Below are 23,065 nucleotides of genomic sequence, written 5' to 3' on the forward strand. Positions count from 1 at the left end.
TCCTCAACGTGATTAGCCTTCATGTAATTATATATTACTATTTAGTATTTATTATTTATTATATTAGATGTTTTATGTTTCATTACATTTTAATTAATTTACAGCAGAGGCAAAATCATAATCCAACTTTAAAGGTTGGAGCTTCCCACTAAATTACTGAACAATATTACAAGGCAGTCGATAAAGTGCATTGATCTAATGATAACGTCTTTTGCTTCTTTTCTTGCTTTCTTCACTTCTTCACTCTCAGACATATAATATGTCACGACCCGACTAGGGGCCGCGACGGGTACCCGGTACTTGTACCGAGCACCCCTTAGCTCGTGTCATACTCTTACTACTAAGTGGGCCACATGAGTTATACCGTTATTATTACTCGTATCTCATTCTTATTACTGAGTGGCCATAGTGGTAATACCGTTATTTCTTTACTTAATTCTATCATTAATAGTGTGACCGTAATCAGGTGTTAATAAAATCTGCTAGCATGTTATACAACCCCAAAACGAACAAAAGTACAAACCATCTGACTGTACATATCTGTCTACGAGCCTCTAAACATAGCACACATATATATACAAGAAGGGCCAGGTTCTACCGCGCCCGAATATGTACACAAAAGTAGTACCAAGAAGCTGAGGCTCCGGAACAACTGGAGCGCTGACACAGTACTGTTGATGGAGCTTCTAGGGGTCAAATCTGTCTACCTGCTGACCTGCGCGGCATGAAACGCAGCGTCCACAAGAAGGGACGTCAGTACGAGTAATGTACCGAGTATATAAGGCATGAATAATAACATACAGGAAATATAGAACATGGATAACGACATCAAAGAAATACCGAGCATATCATGAGGTAGAAAAATAACCTGTGCATATAAGTTCCCTTGGGCGAATACCATGCATGCTTGACGCTGCGGAACGTGCAGCCCGATCCATATGTGCATATACTATAACATATTGCTGCGGAACGTGCAGCCCGGTCCATATACATATATTACTTTACTTTCTTAGGAATACATTTCTTTCCATATATATAGAAAATAGAACATGTCATATTGCCGAGGCGTCGGCTCCGATCCATTTAACCATATATCCCGCGTCCGGGACGATATCATGTACCAACTCCAACTGATCAGGTGGCTGTGCGTCTATAGCGCCTTCCCTTTTTTCCAATCTTCCCCATATACATATACATATACTTATAACATATAAACATCATGCATGAGAGCCTAAATAAAATCGTGTCCGTATCGGAGTGACATAAGGTCGGTAACCTCCGATTACCTTATGGAATAACCATGGCCGCTTGTCTCACCTTGAAGGAACGATACTTATAAGATGAGACTATCAACGAAGGACAACACTAAGAAAACATAGAATAAAATTATGGATATCATAAACGTCAATTCATATGCTTTGGAATCCTTAGAAAATAGGGTCATAACCAAGGAATAGAATTAACGATCAAGATCTAGTTTGATACTTTCATGCTCATATTGAATCCTTAACTTAAGGCTCTTAGTCGCGGAATCATTCTTGTCATACTCATCATAGACATATTCTCTTTCTTAACATCATCGTTATCATTATCATCATAGAAATATCCTTATTAGAATAGTCACAACACTTATCGTTTGATAAACGGAAAAATAAAGAAAAATCCGGGAACCATGGGCCCACCTCGGGTCAAATGAGGCGGCGTACACAATTTACGTACGTTACATTTTATGACGTCACTTGTGAGAGTTTTAAGGTAGTCGGGTCTCATTTGTACAAGTTCTAGATAGCTAGGCAATTCTTCCCACTATTCATGAAAGGTCTAATTCAATTCTATTGAATGAAAAAGGAAAAACTTTAGGCGCGGATTCCGGAGAATAGAGTTGTCCCCGAGGCTCGTATCCAACCTAGTATGTCTAAGACATGCCAAAGAAGGAAGAGTAAATCCTTACATACCTTTTCCGCTTCATACACGTCTCCAAAATCAAATTTCAAGTTCGCCAAAATCTACAATTTGGTCACAATTACCAAATGTTAATTGTAAGGCTTTAAGATTTCAATCTTAACCAATACTTGTCTACTAACATTTGGGCAGCATCTCCCCTATACATACAACATCCCCGAGATTTAACTCGGCTCAAATATCAACAACCATACCAACAACAATACCAATAATCATCACAAAACACAATATAGCATAACTAGTCTCCTTTCCAACATAGTGTAATAGTTTTCATTCCAACTTCACATTTTCAATTCAATACCAACATTCTCATATTCATTTACTAATCAAGATCACTCCAATACAATTCGGAACATTTCATATCATTTTACAAAATATACAAAATATACAAATTTTCCACCAAACCATAATCCATCCAAAACTTCTAATCTTCAACATACATATCCATAACATATTTCCACCTTCCAATTTCATCAACCATAATCATAATTCACATCTTAACAACTTCATTTCCATAATATCACAAAACCATTCTAAAGTGACATAATCTTCTACATTCCATATTTCCAACTTCCACCAAATTCATTCAACTTTCATTTCCAATATAAATTTCACCATAACCACAACTAGAATACAACATAAAATTCAACTCATCTTATTTATACAACATTACATACACATGCACACATGCAAACCCACTTTGTAAATGTCACGACCCAACCCCGTAGGCCGCGACTAGTGTCCGTGCTGGACACCCATACGTACCCAATAACCCAAATCAGTATATAAGCAGAATATACAAATACAAAAGTCGATTAGCTTTACTAATTATCGCGGACAAACGGACATACCGCACGGAAGCCGATAAGGCTATTATAGAATATAGCAACCTAAAACATATACAGAACCCACGTGTATGTCTACAGACCTCTACAGAACACAACAGAATCATAAGACGGGACAGGGCCCCGTCGTACCCCTGAATAGCATACATATGTACAATAGCAAAGGACTGTACCAAAATATAGGCTCCGGACAAAAGAGCGCCCCGAAATAGCAGAATATAGTCATAAGCAGGCGGATCATCAAATCTGTCATCTGAACCTGCGCGGCATGAAAACGCAGCCCCCGAAGAAAGGGGGTCAGTACGAAAAATGTACTGAGTATGTAAAGCACGGAACGTAGTAAACAAAGTCATAACCGAAGCAGAAGGTACAGAAAATGAATGGAATATCCAAAATAGCAAAATGCTGATCATAAAGCATAAATAGTGCATGCAGAAAACATATGTCATATCTGGTCCCATTACGGAACAAAATCATGACCAGAACAGAACGTACAGAAAAATGAGTTATCCAGATTATCAGATGCATATTTCCAGAACATAAAGAGTGTATGCAGAAACATATGCCATATCATATCCGGCCCCCGCCAAGGGACTCGGTGAACAGAACGTGGTCGCCACCCCGACACTGGCGCCACAACACAGCATAACTCCAGAGTAGGGAATAACTCCGTAACATATCATATCATATCATATCAGAATGTGCACATGTCGAACATATCAGATGGCCATATCATATCATATCATCATATATCAGAATATGTGTACATGGCACAGCATACTCCACAACCCATGTACATGTATACCTGCCCCGTCACATCGAGGCGCGGCGAACAATGCAGTGGAATACGCGTGATAACATATCCTGGCCCGGGCTCAGTGAAGGAAACGTTGAGGCATCCACGAATAGAGTAGTGAGAAACTAATGCAAATAAAATATAGCACATTTACGGAGACTCAATAGCATAATTCAGATGACAAACCATATGACAGAAGCGGAGCAGTAATCATAGTGTATGCATTTCAGATATCCCAATAGCATATGTCAAAATAAGCTTTTTGTAATCATTTTCATATTTCAAAATACATTATGGGGCTTATCAAAATAATTCAAACGAATGTCATTTATTTCCAGAGACTCAATAAGACCTATCGGATGACAAATCGAAATAATGAAATCGGACAGAATCATAGTGAGTGTATTTCGGATGTCATAATGGATTACGGAGAAATAACCTTTCTACGATCGTTTCCATGTTCCAAAATAACTTATAAGACTTAAGGGAGCATTTAAAACAATTTTTATTTAGTAGTTAGAAGAGTAGTTAAAATATTTTCTTTAGAACCGCTCGAAGACAAATCATAGATACAAAAGGGTAAAATCGGAAATAGTGGTCCACCTCGGGACAACCGAAGCGAAGGGCTCGAATTACGTATATTATGCCTATGGAATCACCTATAGAGGTCCTAGGGACTTTCCATAACTTTCTAGACAATTTGTAAAAGTTTACATAATTCTTTCAACCAAAATATCCTTAAAGGATTCAATTCCATTGAATGATAAAGGGATATTTTCAAATGCGGATTCCGATGAACATAGTACTTTCCGAGGCTCAAATCCGATCCTAGTACACCTAGGACATGCCAAAAGAAAAATCGGGATAGCTTTACATACCTTTTTCGCCCTTTACGCTAGTCCAAATTCAATTCCCGTTTCGTCAAAAATCTGCAATTGGTCACTTTTACCAATTATCAATTTCAAATTTTTAAGAATTCAATCTTAATTCATACTTGTCTACAGAAATTTGGACAGCACCTCCCCTATACATATAGCATCCCCGAGAATTTAACTCGGCCAAAACAATCAACAACAACCCAACAACAACACCAACAACAACAACGATCACTACAAAACACAATATAGTATAACTAGTTCTCTTTCCAACATAGTGCAATAACTTTCATTCCAACTTCACATTTCCAAACCAATCTCAATGTTTTCACATTCATTACTAATGAAGATCATTACAATATAATTCGGAAGCATTTCATATCATTTCTATAAAATATTCACAAATATACAAAATATACAAACTTTCCACCAAAACCATAATCCATCCAAAACTTCTAATCTTCAACCTACATATTCATAACATATTTCCATCTTCCAATTTCATCAACCATAATCATAATTCACACCTTAACAATTTCATTTTCATCATTACTTAAATCTACCATAAAATCACAAAACTTCCCATAACAACTTAACAACCAATGTTTCATGCCAATATGGACTATTATCCTTCCAAATTCACCAACTAACATAATAATTCACATTTAGAACTCCACTTCCATAATTACATAAAAACTTCATTAAAATCACATAATTTCCTATAACTATTTCCAATAATTTTCCATGCCAACTTGAACCATTTTCTTCCATTTCCAATATAAGGTCCACCACAACTACAACTAGAATACAACATAAAATTCAACTCATCTTATTTATACAACCTTACATACACATGCACACATGCAAACCCACTTGGCAAACTTCCATATTTACATAAATTCTACTCATTTCTACATACTACAACATAAACAAACCTTCATAATATGATAAAAAGGAATTAATTCTTACCTTTTTCTCCAAACTTCTTCACTTGGCTAAGGTGTTAAATTGATGAAACAAGTGCCCTTTCTTCCAAAATAATTACACCAAGTTGTAGAGGACCCTTGAATTAGTAGGAATACCACAAGAAAATAATTTTTGGGACAAGATTTTGAGGACCTAATTTTCCAAGGTCTAGGCCGTATGGTCCTTCAAGTTTTTGCTCTTCTTTTTCTCTCAATTTTGTTCTTGAAGATTCTTGAAAATGAAAGAATTGTGGTCTAATTTCTCATTTAATACATGGATTAATGAATTACCATGGGCTTGGGCCATATGTCCGGCCACCCCTCTTTTGGGCCTAAATTTTCTCCCCTTTTATTATTTTGGGCCAACCCGGTTGGTCACGAGTTGGGCCTAGCCCACTGACCTTTCGACCTTAAAACATCCATATCTCCTTGTACCGACGTCATCTAGGAACCCACGACCTATGGTTGGAAAGCTAATTCAATTATCCACAACTTCTATTTCTTGGTATTTTTCCCAATTCCAAACTTATAATACCGTTTTTGCCCCCCAAAGTTAGGTCACCCGAAAACGTTTTCTTAAAAATATTCGTTTGGAGGACTTCTACTTTGATTTGGCCCAAGGGTCCTTCTTGAGTTGTGTTTAACTTTACATATGTGATTCATATGGCTTTTCAGATGTTCCAAAAAAAATTCTCGATGTGTGGGCCCCACCTCAGCTTACAAATAATTCGACGTTCAAAAATGCGGGATGTAACAGTAAACTTCCATATTTCCATAAATTCTACTCATTTCTACATACTACAACATAAACCAACCTTCATAACATAATAAAAAGGAATTAATTCTTACTTTCTCTCTTTTCTTCCTTCTTGGCTAGGACTTGTAACTCACAAAAATATGTTGTTTCTTGCTCCAATGACTACTCCACCTTGCTAAGGACCCTTTAATTGGTAGAAAATGATTTTTGAAAAAAAAAAAATTTTTTTTTTTTTTTGGTCTAGAGCTTGGCCGAAAATGGCCCTTAGGTTTCTCCCTCTCTTCTTTGTTTTGTTTTTCACCTTCTAAATTTTTCTTGAAAGTTCCATGATAATGATCCCCTTTTATTTAATTAGCACATGGAAAAATTTATTAAATCTCATGGGCTTGCCAAGCCATGGCCGGACACCCCCTTTATTTGGGCCTCAATTTCTTTTTTTTTTTGCCATGGGCCTAACTCGGTTGGCCCCGAGTTGGGTCTAGCCCACTGACCTTTCGACCTTAAAACGTTCATATCTCTTTGTACCGACGTCACCTGAGAACCCACGACCTATGGTTGGAAAGATAATTCAATTATCTACAACTTCTATTTCTTGGTATTTTTCCAAATTCCAAACTTATAATACCGTTTTTGCCCCCCAAAGTCAGGTCACCCGAAAACGTTTTCTTAAAAATATTCGTTTGGAGGACTTCCACTTTGATTTGGCCCAAGGGTCCTTCTTGAGTTGTGTTTAACTTCACATATGTGATTTATATGACTTTTCAGATGTCCCAAAAAAAATCTCGAAGAATTGCCTAGATATCTAGAACTTGTACAAATGAGACCCGACTACCTTAAAACTCTCACAAGTGACGTCATAAAATGTAACGTACGTAAATTGTGTACGCCGCCTCATTTGACCCGAGGTGGGCCCATGGTTCCCGGATTTTTTTTTATTTTTCCGTTTATCAAACGATAAGTGTTGTGACTATTCTAATAAGGATATTTCTATGATGATAATGATAACGATGATGTTAAGAAAGAGAATATGTCTATGATGAGTATGACAAGAATGATTCCGCGACTAAGAGACTTAAGTTAAGGATTCAATATGAGCATGAAAGTATCAAACTAGATCTTGATCGTTAATTCTATTCCTTGGTTATGACCCTATTTTCTAAGGATTCCAAAGCATATGAATTGACGTTTATGATGTCCATAATTTTATTCTATGTTTTCTTAGTGTTGTCCTTCGTTGATAGTCTCATCTTATAAGTATCGTTCCTTCAAGGTGAGACAAGCGGCCATGGTTATTCCATAAGGTAATCGGAGGTTACCGACCTTATGTCACTCCGATACGGACACGATTTTCTTTAGGCTCTCATGCATGATGTTTATATGTTATAAGTATATGTATATGTATATGGGGAAGATTGGAAAAAAGGGAAGGCGCTATAGACACACAGCCACCTGATCAGTTGGAGTTGGTACATGATATCGTCCCGGATGCGGGATATATGGTTAAATGGATCGGAGCCGACGCCTCGGCAATATGACATGTTCTATTTTCTATATATATGGAAAGAAATGTCTTCCTAAGAAAGTAAAGTAATATATGTATATGGACCGGGCTGCACGTTCTGCAGCAATATGTTATAGTATATGCACATATGGATCGGGCTGCACGTTCCGCAGCGTCAAGCATGCATGGTATTCGCCCAAGGGAACTTATATGCACAGGTTATTTTTCTACCTCATGATATGCTCGGTATTTCTTTGATGTCGTTATCCATGTTCTATATTTCCTGTATGTTATTATTCATGCCTTACATACTCGGTACATTACTCGTACTGACATCCCTTCTTGTGGACGCTGCGTTTCATGCCGCGCAGGTCAGCAGGTAGACAGATTTGACCCCTAGAAGCTCCATCAACAGTACTGTGTCAGCGCTCCAGTTGTTCCGGAGCCTCAGCTTCTTGGTACTACTTTTGTGTACATATTCGGGCGCGGTAGAACCCGGCCCTTCTTGTATATATATGTGTGCTATGTTTAGAGGCTCGTAGACAGATATGTACAGTCAGATGGTTTGTACTTTTGTTCGTTTTGGGGTTGTATAACATGCTAGCAGATTTTATTAACACCTGATTACGGTCACGCTATTAATGATAGAATTAAGTAAAGAAATAACGGTATTACCACTATGGTCACTCAGTAATAAGAATGAGATACGAGTAATAATAACGGTATAACTCATGTGGCCCACTTAGTAGTAAGAGTATGACACGAGCTAAGGGGTGCTCGGTACAAGTACCGGGTACCCGTTGCGGCTCCTAGTCGGGTCGTGACATAATACTTGTTGCGTATGGGATAACACATAATATACTACTCCCTGGGCCCATTATGTCATTTGGATCTATAGGAAGACATATAGGTTTTATCTACTGTATCAAGTCACTTGAAGATAAAGGACTGTTGCACTAGTAAAAACGCATGCAAAGTTTAATTTATCAAAAGTTATTAAATGAAGGACAATTGAAAAAACAAACAATATTGCTGCTGTTTTCGCGAAGGCAAAGGGATTTTTATTTCATAACCAATTGCACTTTAAATGAACCATCGCTATTCATTACTGCAGAAATCATAACTTATTGGGAGGTGCATCTTCATTATACTATTGTATTTATATCTAATATATAACCATTATTTTAATTAATGTGGATTTACATTTTTATCCACAAATGTTACTCCCTCCGGATAAAAAAGAGTGTGCACTTTGTCATTTGCACACCCCTTAAGAAAATACTGACTCCTAGAGAAAAATAGGTAATTTGACCCTAATTAAATAGGTATTGAGATTTGATCACATAACACTTATTAGGGGAAATTCTGGAAAATTAAGATTAATTCTTTCTTGATTTGATATGTGGACACTCTTTTTGACTCAAGAAAAAAGGGTTAAGTGGACACTCTTTTTTATCCGAGGGAGTACGCATAATCTAATACTATTATTTTAAAATATTTATACTAATTTAATTGTTTTCCCCAAAATAGATATGAAGACATGAAGGTGCCAACCTAGACATCAAAATTTCCTAGTTGATACGGGAACGTAGTCCCCTGTCATTATTATAAAATTTCTACATATTTAAAAAGTTTCAAGTTATAAAATTTGCAATAATATTAATATTGCTGGTATGAAGCACATACATGTTATATTATCGTACCTCTGTGTGTATCTGTTTTAATGTTTATATAATTTAAAAAAAAAGATTTATTTATAGCTTATACAATCTAAAACATTGTTGAGTTTTAAAATAGATGGAAAAAATACCAATTACTGATAAATGAAGGTCATTTGGCTTTGACTTGTTATGCATGATTCTATTTGAAATATCAACAACATAAATCAAGCATCATAACCGAATTCAACGCACATAAACATAAACGCAACACTGTATGTAATCGTTCTTATCGTATGAAAAATTTATGGTAACTATTCTCAATCACCACTACTCCCCTTCCTTTTTAATTCATCGCTCATTGCAAGAAACCATAAAAGAATATTTTTTTAATGAAAGAATCAACCGCTTTATTGTTACCAATTCAAAAAAATCCCCTAAAAGTTGCAGATACAAAGTCATCAATTCTTCAAATAATAGCAATCTACTAATAGTGTAATAGTCATGATTCTGATTTCACTAAATATTGTGGCCGTCATCACAAGGACTACTGAAGGCAAAGACAATATGATATCAATTAGCTTCATTAATTGACAGATTAACCATCACGAAATACAATTGAGATGCTATATTAGCAAACATAACACAGCAAAATAATACAAGCGGAATTGATAAATGAAAATGAAATTCTAATCTTTCCAAAACTTTGAATAAATTAGGTATAACTCAAAATAAACAAATTTAATAGAAAATTTCTAAAACAAGATAAAGAAAAATGGAAACCTATCGGCAAAAGTTCAATATTAGGTACTATCAGCTGAATCACTGAAAGTCGGCTAGTGTGCGATGACGAATCCGATAAGCAGACCAGACAGGTGGACGAATTTTCTTCCAAATAAGCAGCGACTCCGAATGTTGGGAACAATGATTTAAATCTCGGTAGAAAGTTCTCTTACCGCAAATAGTTGCATATATTATTGTTTAATATATGTAAATCCCAGTTGTTATTATGCATGCCTTCATCATGGATTTAAACTGAAGATTTTGAAAGTTGAATGGAGTAGCAAATAAGATTTTTGTTTTAGATCTTTAAAAGTTGAAGAAGCAGATGGCTTTGGCTCTAATTATACGTGAGTTTGGCTCAGAATTTTAATCATCACAAACTCCTGAGTTGCTCCTAATTAATACAGTTTACAGCAATTTTTTTTGCGTTCTAGGAATCTTTTTACTGTTTTGTATTTAAAACATGAACCATAATAAATTCATGATAATTTCATGGAAAACTGTAAATCTCCAATACAAATAAATTTTCGTAACTAAATTTTTCTACATTTATATTTAATAAATGTATTATTTTTTACATTGATGAATATAGCGTTTTTAGATGAAGGGCAAAATGGTTATTGTTCAACTTTTGAGGGGTATTTTGATAATCCAATTTTGACATATGGAGCTTCCCTCTTTTAGAATAATATGATGCATGTTGCAGGTCTCCATTAGTCTGGTATTGAGTTGCACTTGCTTGAATTGACCGGGTTACTTACATGGCTCAGAAAGTCTTCCACAGATTCTCTATTTCTGAAACGAGTGTTTCTTTGGCCACTTACAATTTCTAGGACTAGTACTCCAAAGCTAAAAACGTCTGACTTGACTGAAAATTACCCATGCATTGCATACTCTGGTGCCATATACCCACGGCAAAACCAAAACAAAAATTACAAGACATTGATCTCTAACAATTCCACAGCTTAAACTGTTTTAAATTTTTCTTTTACACATGTTAAGCACTTCCATCGACATACTAAGGTAAAAAGGCCAAAAAAATTGATTCTGCCGCTTAGTAGTCAGAACAGGGCGGTCAGCAAGACAATTAATATGTTGCAAACAGCTTAGGAAGTAGTAGAACGTGTGTTTTATAGATCAAATTGGGTAGTTAAGGGCTCTGGTAAATAATGCTTGTTTTTTTAAAAATAATTTTTGTCGCTCCTTGGTGAGAATGTATCTCACTCCAATGTGAAGACCATACTTGAAATAAACTTCATTTTCATCATCAGATAGTTGCAGCTTTGGTGGTGAGTGACGACCAGACGTTGCATACAGTTTTAGTACATATATGGTACTCCAACGATTCCGAAATCAGAAATCCCTTTAACCCAGCTCTCCATTACGGAAAAAATTTTGCACACCCAAATTCTCCCAAGGTAATAAACACCTTTTCGGTGTTTGACCACTTTTTCCAATATGTATGTAACACACCAGTAATATCGTTATATTATGCCATTAACCATTAAAAAGATGGAAGAAAAGGAAACCCCATTATTTATCACGATGGGTCGCTCGAAACCATCATCCACCACCGACAGTCAACCTTCCATCCCAACACCACCACAGAACCATCTTCTTCGCAATAATCCAATCCATTTGAATTTTTTTTAATGAAATTTAAATGATGAAGAATGAATTAAACTCTCATAATCCAAGACTTAAGCTTTTCAATTTCAGATGTATCTTCAAGTTGGGGAAGAAGCTCTCATGGAATCAAGTAACTGCGTAATCACATTACATCAGTTACTTGATTCATCAGTTGCTTGATTCATCAGTTAACAACTTATTTTTTTGTTTAAGTAAGTGCATCACGTAATCAAAATGCTGTGTATTAGATACAGCCGAAAATTGTTTGGGGAGTCGGAGGTCAAAATGTATTAAGACAAAGTTATATGACCATTCATCTCGAATTATACTAATTTTAGGAACGATCAAATCCCTAGTTCAAAAAAGTTGAGATAACCATTTTGTAAGAAATTACCATAACAGTATTCATCTTGAAAATCCTGTTAACATTTCAAGGGAAGATTTGTTTTCAGCTCGAGGTTTTTATTTGCTAAATTGTTAAAGAATCCGGCGATAGGAAAAATGCCAGTCCATCTAATGAGAGATGTAAAACTTACTAGGTACCAACAATTCTGTTTGTGTTGCCTTGAGTTTCATCCAATGTAACTAGCCTTGCCATGTCAAAGTCTGCAATTTTAGGATTCATTTCTGCATCAAGTAGAACATTACTAGCTTTGAAATCACGGTGAATGATGCGAAGTCTAGAATCCTCATGAAGGTAAAGAATTCCCCTAGCGATGCCTCCTCTATTTTTGGATCGCCTTTCCCAATCCAGTTGGCTACGTTTAACTCAATCTAGGGATAAGAGGAAATTATATAACTTAAAATTTAAACTTCTATACATTAATACTATAAAAGAAGTACTTTATCAAATAAATTAAACAGGTACAATTAGTTTACTGAAAAATAAGACAGACAACAAATATGAGATAAAAGTGTCAAATTAAGTTGACAAAATAAATATTATTTAGATCATACGTGTGTCTAAGTTATTCATAATTGTTGATGCTGAAGCTCCATAGTTGACAAAAGGTTAAGCAATATATACCAAATAAAAAGTGGTCAAGGATCGCATTGGAAACAAATTCATAGACGAGAAGTCTCTCTGTTCCATCTAGGCAATATCCCAGCAACCTAACCAAACTCCTATGTTGAAGCCTAGCAACCAACAAGATCTCGTTTTTGAATTCTAGATCACCTTGGCCTGAATCTGCTGACAATTTTTTCACTGCTACTTCTTGTCCATTTGGAAACTTGCCCTGAAACACGAGCAAAAATTGAAAAATCAACAACAAAGCCTCAGTCCCATGCAAGTTGGGGTGGGGTCTTTTGTATGAATCCTCACGTCCAGTTATGCATCAACCTTGTACACAGGACCAAATCCGCCCTGTCCCAATTGATTCGCATTTGAGAAGTTATTTGTTGCTGCTCTAATTGTAGAAAAACCATATTGCAAGGACTCTGTTTTGCTAATGTCATCACTGAGTGTACCTTCACCAAAGTGGTAATAAAAACTTACAACAAATATTTAGTGAAACATGGTCCAAAAAAAAGTGAAGCATGGTCCTAAAAGTTTAACTTTCCTTAATCATATTGTCTAATAATATTCTATGCTGTCTTACCTTGAATTTTGTCCTCCATCTTCCTCTTTCGCTTCTTCATTAAGATGACTGAAATACATACAGTAAGAATAACAATCGTAACAGTTGGCACAATGATAGTAATGAGGGGTCGAGCTGTTTTATCATCCTTCATTATTGGAGTTGTTTTATAATCATTCCCTGTCGGAGTTGTTTTATTATCATTCCCTACAAAGACACTTCAAGTTAGTATCATAGGAGTATCGGTTTTTAACTACTCCTCAAGTGGAAAACTGTTATCTTCTCTTCTCAATTTAACTTGTCCTCCTACCCTTTTCAGGAAATAGAAATAGAAAAGATGGTGTGACACCTCTCTTTGGTCAGTGATTCTATTTAGGCTAAATACCTAGACAACCCCTTAAGCTTGAAACATTTGGCAAAATTGTATCTTTTAAACACCCATATATAAAGTCAAGTGTGTGAAAGACACTTGCTCATGGTGTGTTAAGTGCACCAATTATTGTATGGCACATGTGAATTCAAAACAAAAACAAAAAAACAAATATAAATAAAAAATACATTTAAAAAAAAAACTAAATAAAAGTATGTAAAAGAAAAATAATATTTAAAAAGGAAAAAGAAAAACTCCCAGCCACTTACCCACGCAGTTGCCTTCCCTTCACCTCACCACCACCCACTTTTCCATCTTCTTCCCAAAAAAAAGAACTCGGCCCTCCCGTTAACTTCAATGAATTGGATCACACCCTCAAACCTTCCCTACCGTTTAGTATAAGATTTCATATTTTGAAATATCCATTTAATTTGTTAGGTATAATGCTTAATTTACAATATGCACATTTAAAAGATTAAAAGATTTATTTGCTTAATCATATTTTATTGGGTTTTCTTCTGTAAAATTATGTGTTTCGGTGATATAGTAATAATATAATTACAAAAAAAAAAGGGGTCTTGTGAAGCTAATAGTGAATCTGAAGACATCGGTGAAGAAGGAGTAGTAGAAATAATGAGACCCACATGAAATAATTTTTTGAAATGTGAAAAATGAACTAACATAGGTAAAAAATCAGAATTCAAGTCACTCACTCACTCACCTGTGCATGTAAAACATGTGTTTTGCCATGTCATTGTGATATGTTTATGAGACACACTTTTGCCAATTTCGAATGTCTATTTGATCAATTGTTGAGTTTGAATGCCTATCTTACAAAACGCATCAAGTTTAAGAGCAAAACTTTTATGATGGGTGAGGCACGAATGTTTTTTGACAAATGTTTTTGTGGGTCCCCCTGTGTCAGCACAGTCTCTCCCTCATTTCCTCGTATTGCCTTCCGTTCCATATACATTTGCAGTTCATTAGTATTTTGGTTTTTTCTTTCTTTTTTCCAACATTGCTTTTTTATACTCCTATAAAGAAAATGGATCGATACCATACCCCCATTAACTATTTTCTACCCTTTTCGATCCATTCATACTCCTTTATGTTTTTACCAATTAACTTGCTTGGCTCTTTCTTTCATTAATCGTTGTGCCCCTAAACTAAATCAATTAAAAAAATCAATCCTTGTACCCCTCAACTAAATCAACTTTAAAAAATTTAACCCTTATACCTCTGGAAAAAAAACTTCGAAAATTTTCATTAACATCTCAAGAAATTGAATCAACCCCAAGAGAACCTCAAAAAGATAAATCTTGAACAAGGAACTCACACAAAATTTGTATTTGCAGTCACGGGTATTCATGAAAAAACGAAAAAAATCGAACCATATTAAAGACCGAATCAAGCCGAAGAAAAAATCAATACTTTTTTATTCGGTTTGATTTTATTTTTTAATTCCAAAAACTGACATAATTAAGTTTGGTTTTGGTTTTAAGTAAAAATAACAGAAAAAATTGAAAACCGACTGTATAGATACTTATTTAAATTTTTTTGATTTTTATATATAAATATAAATATTTTGCCTTTGATTTGTAATAGATGTGTTTACCTTTAAATTATTTAAAAAATTTATACTGGTGTTGCACTCAGCACTTATCGTCAAAATTCTTTAGGTTTTAAAGTCTAAAAAATCAATCAAAAGAACATAAACATTAAACAAGAAAGAAGACACGGGGAAAAAAGAAGATAAAATCTGGGTTAGTATTAATCTATCTATCTTTATTTGATTTTTGACAAATGAAAACTAAGACTACAAAAAGAGAAGGGAAATAAATACGTACATAAAAGAAGAACTGGAGAAGTGATGTTGAAGAGAAAAAGAAAACAGAATATTAATTTCAGGAGATTACTAATTTTCACTGTGTCTTGATCTGGTTCTATTATTTAACTAGTAAAATTACCCACGCTTCGCGCGGTAATTAAAATATTAGAATTTTTTTAAAAAGGCCAATAGGCTAATAATGGATTTAGATACTGCCTTCCATTGATATAAGAAAGTAAACGTTGAAAAGATAACATGAGTTTGGATTAAATCGTAAACCAAATTAACCTTAAAAAACAACAATTGAACCAGTAAATGCGAATTTGGTATATTTAGAGCATATACTTCTAAATCACAGATGGTTAATGATTTAAGTATTACTAATGAAGCTTATTTAGAATTTTATCTAATTAAAAAATATTTAGGGAGTGTCAAAATAAATAATTAATAAGATAAAGTAAAGTTTAGTAGAAACCCAATTTTTTAATATCCTTTACGACTACAAGACAAGCTAAATATTTCTTGAATACATGATTTTCTCCTCCCTTGAAATTTTAAAAACAAAAATGAAAAAGGTAATCAAAGTACAGAAAACAATAAAAGAAGAAAGAAATTGCCTTCTTCAACCGTTGAATCGGTTGGTAAACTGAAAGTTTTCTATTGTAGTTTTAGTTTTCATTTTCATTTTTCTTCTATTTCTTTTTTCATCCCCTCCCTAATATTTTAGTTTCCTATGTTCAGTCTTCCCTCCTTTCATCCTCTTCTTTCCTTCTATTACTGTAACTTTGAAAAAATAGAAAAAGTTATCCTTTTTAACTAACCAAGTTGATTGAAAATAAAACCACGTTAATAGGCAAACACCAATATAAATCCTCTTTTTTCTTCAATTAGATTATCTTGCCACTTTACTATTCTCATTACCACCCTATAAATTCAACACATAACTAACTTGTCAAAAAGAAAAGAAAAAAAAAAAGAGTTAACGAAATACACAATGAAAGAGAGCCTAAAAGAAATACTGAAGAATCAAGTGAAAAATAGTACTCGTCTACGAAAGGGATCGCTCCGTTGCTCTAATCATCATCTGGCATCGGCTATACTCCATCAAATTCTTTTCTCTTAATCAAACACACCTTGTAGCTTGTTCAGAACTTTTTTCATTGCTTACCGGTAATTATCAACAACATATGCAAAGCAATAATGAAGAAGAAAATGGGATAGCAGTGAATTGGAAGATTGCATGTTGCCATTTTATCTATTGTTGCAACTGTTTCAATGCCTATAGAATATAATTCTTTGTTACAACAACAATTGCCCCATTATGCTCATTATGAAAGTAGCTACGTACATCATTTCTTTTGGAAGGGATGATTATTTATTTAACATGAGAAATTAGAAGAAAAGGCAAACAATTGAGAAAAGCAAAAATGCAACTTGTTGGTTATAAAGAGGTGCATCATCATATACAGTATTAATTTGTTTCTTGTTATTATAAATTGATCTTTCTAATGTTTTGTTTCAGATTGGCACGTCCTTAGTTAACATAGGTAATTAACGGCGTTTTGAAGATACTCTAAAATTTGATTATTAATTTAACAGACAGATGAATCGAAAACCGACCGATACTAAATAATAACAAACGATATATCGGTTTGATAGCAATTTAATACATCTAAAACCGATGACCGATATCGATATGAAGTGTTCCACCGCTATTATGAGCGTAAGTTTCACCTTTTGTAAACAAACACAACAAAACATTAAAATTTTGAATGATTAGAATATTTTGTTTCTCATGTTAAAAAATGGAAGGCATAGATGAAAATGAAAGAAATAGAAAGCCTCGTACTAACCCCAGTCCTCCATTGCAAAAGGAGTGGATATTTCACTTTGTTCCCACTGCTTAAGGTGGTGGAACTCTTGGCAAAAGACCAAGCGACAGTTATTGTAGGGTAATAAATAATAGTAGTAATGATGAATTGAACAATGAGGTGTAATTATGTAAGATTAGGAAAAGACGTAACTGTTGAATTTTTTTTTAAAGAAGTGGCTTTTGGTTCTTACCGAAAAGATGTGACTTTTTTTTAATACATATAATAAATAGGAAATATGAGAGAAAAGCCAAAAATCTGAAGAAAAAGATAAATAGGTTTTCTGGCCAGAGCGCCACGTCAATAGGCCTTTGGCCTGCTTTTATATATATATATATATATGATTTGTGCAATGGCGGTAAAATATTTACCGTAAAAAATAAAAAGTGCTCAGCCAAATGGAGATGAGTTGTTGGTATTTAGTGCGGGCTCGGTGGTGGGGCCGCTGGGCGGGGTTTTCGGGGTGGGGGGGGGGGGGGGAGGTGAATGGGAGAGAAAAAGAGAAGTTATAATGAAGTTGGACCCGTAACGTGCGCTTGTCAATAATAAATATGACAATTACTATTATTGTGCTAGGGGTGTCAATGGTTTTTAAAAACCAACTTAACCAAATTGATTTCTAGGTTTTCTGACCGTTTTTATATAAATTTATAATCGTGCCGAATAATTAGGTTGATTTTTATTGTTATAAAAAAAAATTGAACAAATACCGAACCGTACCGAATATATTTATACATGAATATATTTTATATATTAAGTTTAAAGATAATAAAATATTAAAATTTTCGCGTTGGACCTACGGTGATGGAAACAACTATGACCCGGCAACATAATTAACACCCAAGTCTGAACACTGAAACCTTTTATACTACTTCTATATATTAAAACTAACTTAGTTCTAGGATCTTGATTAGTAACATGTAAGCTGCAAGCTATTCGAACGATTTTGGATAGCAAACTACAAGGATATTAGATATATTTTCTCTCATATGATTTAAACTATATTTCTCTTATTTGATACTTAATCTAATTAGTAGACTCAGTTCTTGAGTCTCACTTGTGTGATTTAAATTATATCTTTTATCATTACTTAACATTGTTTTACACTATCGTAAAATAGTGAGATCACTCTCTTTCTTGTCATCTTTCATGTTTTCTTGATTCATCACCTTTTAAACAGTAAAAATGTCTAGAGAGTTTTTGTCAAAGTCCAACCAGAGTATGCATGGTATCGTGTTCTAACTTTTACAAGTGATTTTTACATGTAGTTTTTGTTTTTAAGAAGATACTAAAAATTAACTTAATCGTACAAATACAAAAGAAAAACCGAGATGATGAGACGGTTTCGAAAAGTCTTATTTTAGTTATACTAAATAAAATAACCAAAAAATCTGTATGGTATAAATTTTATAAAATAACCGTCCGAACCGTACCATTGACACCCTATTCCTCCATTCATTCCTATTCTTTAATGTAATAATTTAAATTTCTCAAAATTTGCAACTCCACTCGTTTCTAATTCTTTATTGTAGAGATATTTAAAAGCCTCAATATTTACTCCTTAGATATTTTCTTTCTTCCTTTTGAAAGGAATGACCGGATGTATATATACTTCCAATTAATGCAGGAAATAAGACGTATTGTCACAATCTATAAGAAGTTGAATGAAGTCTATATAATTGCAGACTTTACAATATTGCTCCTATAATTAATCTTTAACTCAAGTCAAATTTTGTGTTATGACTGCGATGAATTGTGTGATGGTCTCATCTAAAATTTTAAGTTGTTAGACGATAGCAATAGCTACGAGTCTCGCACAAGTAGGGGGAAAACTTAAGTCGTTAGAGATGACATATTTCATTTACTTAATTATCTTTTAATACATCCATTCACGCAGGGGCGAATTTATGTTGGTCCGAGGGGTGTCACGTGACACTGCTTCGTCGAATTTCCTTTTACTAAATATACATATATAAAACATAAATTGAACGAAAGTAAAAGGTAAAAACAATAACTGACACTACTTCAGCACAAAGGCGTGCGTTGGTCTGTTGTAAAGAGCTCTATTTTGAAGGCGAGGTTACGGGTTCAAACTCGTCTGACCTCATTTTTTTGGCTTATACTATAATTTAAATTCTGAATCAATAAAACAACTAAAATATAAATGGAACAAAATGGCAGTGGTCCTAAAACTAGTAAATATAGTCCTAAAACCAGTAAAATAACTTAGCCGTTTCCTACTCTAATTCTATACCAAATTGATCAAGTAACTTAAAAGCTAAAACCCTAAAAAGAACTCATAAGTCATAACCTTAAAAATTCTTTTATCAATTAGAATATAATTAATGGTTGCCCACCTATCAAATTAGAATATAAGTTTTTCTAGTTTTTTTATCCCGATTGCCACATTAGGTTAGCACTTTCTTCACCGTAATATTTTATTAAGTGCTTGTAATTTTTTTCATGACAATAATTTACTTTCCTTCTATTTTCTACAATGAAATTATTTAGTGTTCATTATAGTGATTTATTTAGTTGTTCATTCTTTTACATAGTGACACTTCTTTTACATAGTGACACTGCTTATGAAAAATCCTGCGTACGCCACTGCATTTACGTCCATGTCTAGTTTATTTTTTTAAGGTTCAAAGTAGAAATTCTTTTTATATGTCTGCTTTTCTACCATATTAATACTCCATTATTTTGTAACCAACCGTCTATAGGTTTAATCAAATTAAATTTTTGTTGTTAAATAAGGTAAAATTATAGTATTTACTTAGTTACATATGTCTTGACCAGCGTCAAATCAAATTGGAAAGATGTAATTCACCTGCAGGTGGCGGAGCTTCCAACGCCACATCCTCGAAGAAACGGTAAAACTCATAACGGAAGTTGCACCTACCCCCTATTATTCTGCCACCCATCTTTCCATTGCAGGGAGGCATTCTTCCATAAGCATCAGGTAGACAATCAAAGCAATTCTGACGAGATAAATCAGGAATACACTGCACAAGTGCATGTACAGTCTGAAAATCTACTGTCGCCTTACGACTAGCATATTTTCGAAGGGGACCACCATCTGCAGCACGGCCTCGTAAACTATCCAATAATTTAAATATTCCTAGTTGGTAATTAAATTCCCCAGGTTTTGAGACATTCCCTTGATTACACAAGTAATATAGAGTAGAAGATGACGTATTTTCCAAAATGGATCGATTTGTGTACTGCAACAAACATTCATCATAGCCACCATTAACTCCTTTTTGGTTAGGACATAATTTTACAAGCTCTTGAGAAAGGTTTTTCACGCAACTGCGACATTCTTCTAGGTCCACATCTCCTCTATATAGCACAATAGCACTGGCCATGTCGGAGTTTTGACCAATGGAAGCTTTATAGAAACCATATTTATCCATGTTTGAGGAAAGGGAAGAGAGGAGCGAGTTAAGATTTTTCTGGTATGCACTATTTTCAGTATAGTTACCCATGTCAACACATTGATAAAACTGTGCTAGGATGAGATCGTGAAGATGTATATGCAAAAACAGAAAGAGCAGCCACTTCTGAATAGCCATGGTCATGGCTGTCTAAGTTGCTGGATATATAGAAGAAATAAAATATATAGAATGGTTGGCTACAACTGACAGGGATTTTTGATGGTAAATTCAGAATGTGTGATGGTACCAAGTTATTTGTTTATATATAGAAGCTAGAACTGCAAGAGCTTGAAAAGTAAATGAGTCTCGCGCCAAAATGACTTCTTTTTTAAGCTAATAGAAAAAAGTAGCTTTTTTTTTAATACCAAATTGGGTATTTTCGTGAGTTATCCAACGAAATATCCAAAAAATTACTGTTCCGGTCCGGTAAAAAAAAAATTAACTGTCGTTGCATTTCGCTACACTTGTGGCGAAATGTACCAATTAATTTTTTTTTCGTTCATGTTCCAACAAAATGGGACAAAATTTATTTTGTTCCATTTCGCCGGTGAAGTAGCGAAAAAGGCCTTTTTTTTTTTTTTTTACCGTTTTTTCTGCTCTACACATCGTTGTGGTTTTAATTTTATTTTTTTGTACATTTCTGTTGGTCCAATCCGTTTCAGACGAGCATTGAATAGACACGTCAAAATAATATCTTTTGCATTTTGTGACTTAATTTGCGAAATTTTTTACTTTTCCCTGTTTATAAATATTGTCCTATCTTTACCTATGGTATATCCTTCGTCTTTCAATTCTCTTTTATCCATCTCATATCTTTCATCTATTGTTTTTCTCTTATCTGTTTCATATCCTTCAACTTTTATTTTTTCTCTCATATATTTCATAAAAGATAACGGAAACTCATGTTAAAGTATATTTATTTTGGGGTGGTGAAGTTGTGTATGAAGCAGGTTAGGTTAGATACAGCTGTGGTCCTGAAATAGGGCAAAGGTTTCCAATTTCCCTAAAATATGATCGTCTGTGACGCGTCTTAAGGAGTAAAATGTTCGTAAATGATCTTGAACTTTCGGTGGATAACCGGACGATGTCCAAGTTCATTTACAGCCGATGGTTTACCAATTTATGGTGAGATGACAATTACGGACGATGAATCTTTATCGTTCTTTCTTATTTGTCGTGAGATTTTTAAAAATCACATATGCATAACGGCGCTTGAAATGTATGCTACAGTTCAACGCTCTACCGAGGTTGAAGTACCGATCGATAACTAGTCCGATTTTGGAGGTACTACCTATCTCCCAAGTTTGAATATTGGTTTTCCAAGGGGTGTAGTTCAACAACAAACAATTGTAGGATTTGATAGTCAGTCAAATGATACAACTAATTATGTTACACAGTATGATGATGTGGCTTCAACGCACTATCATAACTTTGATTGGAGTGGGCAGAATCGTGAGACGGGTGGACCAAGTAATGCTACTACGCAGTTGCATAATTTGTATTGTAATGTACGACACCCTTCATATCCAGGTCCAAGTAAATTGGACAGTGATAGATAAATATAATCATAGTTTGTTCACTTTATTCATGGATCGTATAATTGTTTTTTGACTTGTAAATTCTATGAATTTTTCTTATTTATAGGCATAACGATTTTGAAGATAACCCCACATTGACTCAGCTCACACAAATTGTGAGCAATAACGATTTAGCTAATGACATAATAAATGAGTCGAATAGCGATATTCCATTAGATCATGAAGGGATGGACGATGATCAATCGTCTGCCGACGGTGACGATTCTGATGAAGATGTTGTGGCCCCCAGTGATCTTAGTGTTAATTATCATTCAAATGAGATCCCATATTTGGATAATACAGAAGAAGTGGAACCGGAAGATTTTGCACACATAAGAGATAATGGGTCTGTTCGAGCTGCACTTTGGAATTCTAGTAATCCTAAAGTTATCAAATCAGGTTGTTTGGTGTGACTAATTTTTTTAATAATATATTATTTTTGAATTTTATGATTTTAATTGGTGTAACTAGGAGTTGATATTTTTTCCTGTACATGCAAATAGGTATGTTATTTCACAGCAAGAAGCAAATGAAAGGTGCAGTGAGACTGTCACGCCCCGAACCATGGCCTGGATGAAACACGGCACTCGGTGCCTTACTGCATGTGACCGAGCGAACTACATGGCTTGCT

At 34.5% G+C, this 23,065-nt stretch overlaps 1 pseudogene; it reads right to left on the reverse strand.

Annotated features, from left to right (window-relative positions):
• LOC132624619 (cysteine-rich receptor-like protein kinase 29) overlaps nucleotides 1-21,311 on the reverse strand; it is a 23,788-nt pseudogene extending 2,477 nt beyond the window's left edge.
• Between the last annotated feature and the right edge of the window lie 1,754 nt (nucleotides 21,312-23,065).

The sequence above is a fragment of the Lycium barbarum genome, chromosome 12 (assembly GCF_019175385.1).
Source record: "Lycium barbarum isolate Lr01 chromosome 12, ASM1917538v2, whole genome shotgun sequence".
In the NCBI taxonomy this organism is placed as follows: domain Eukaryota; kingdom Viridiplantae; phylum Streptophyta; class Magnoliopsida; order Solanales; family Solanaceae; genus Lycium; species Lycium barbarum.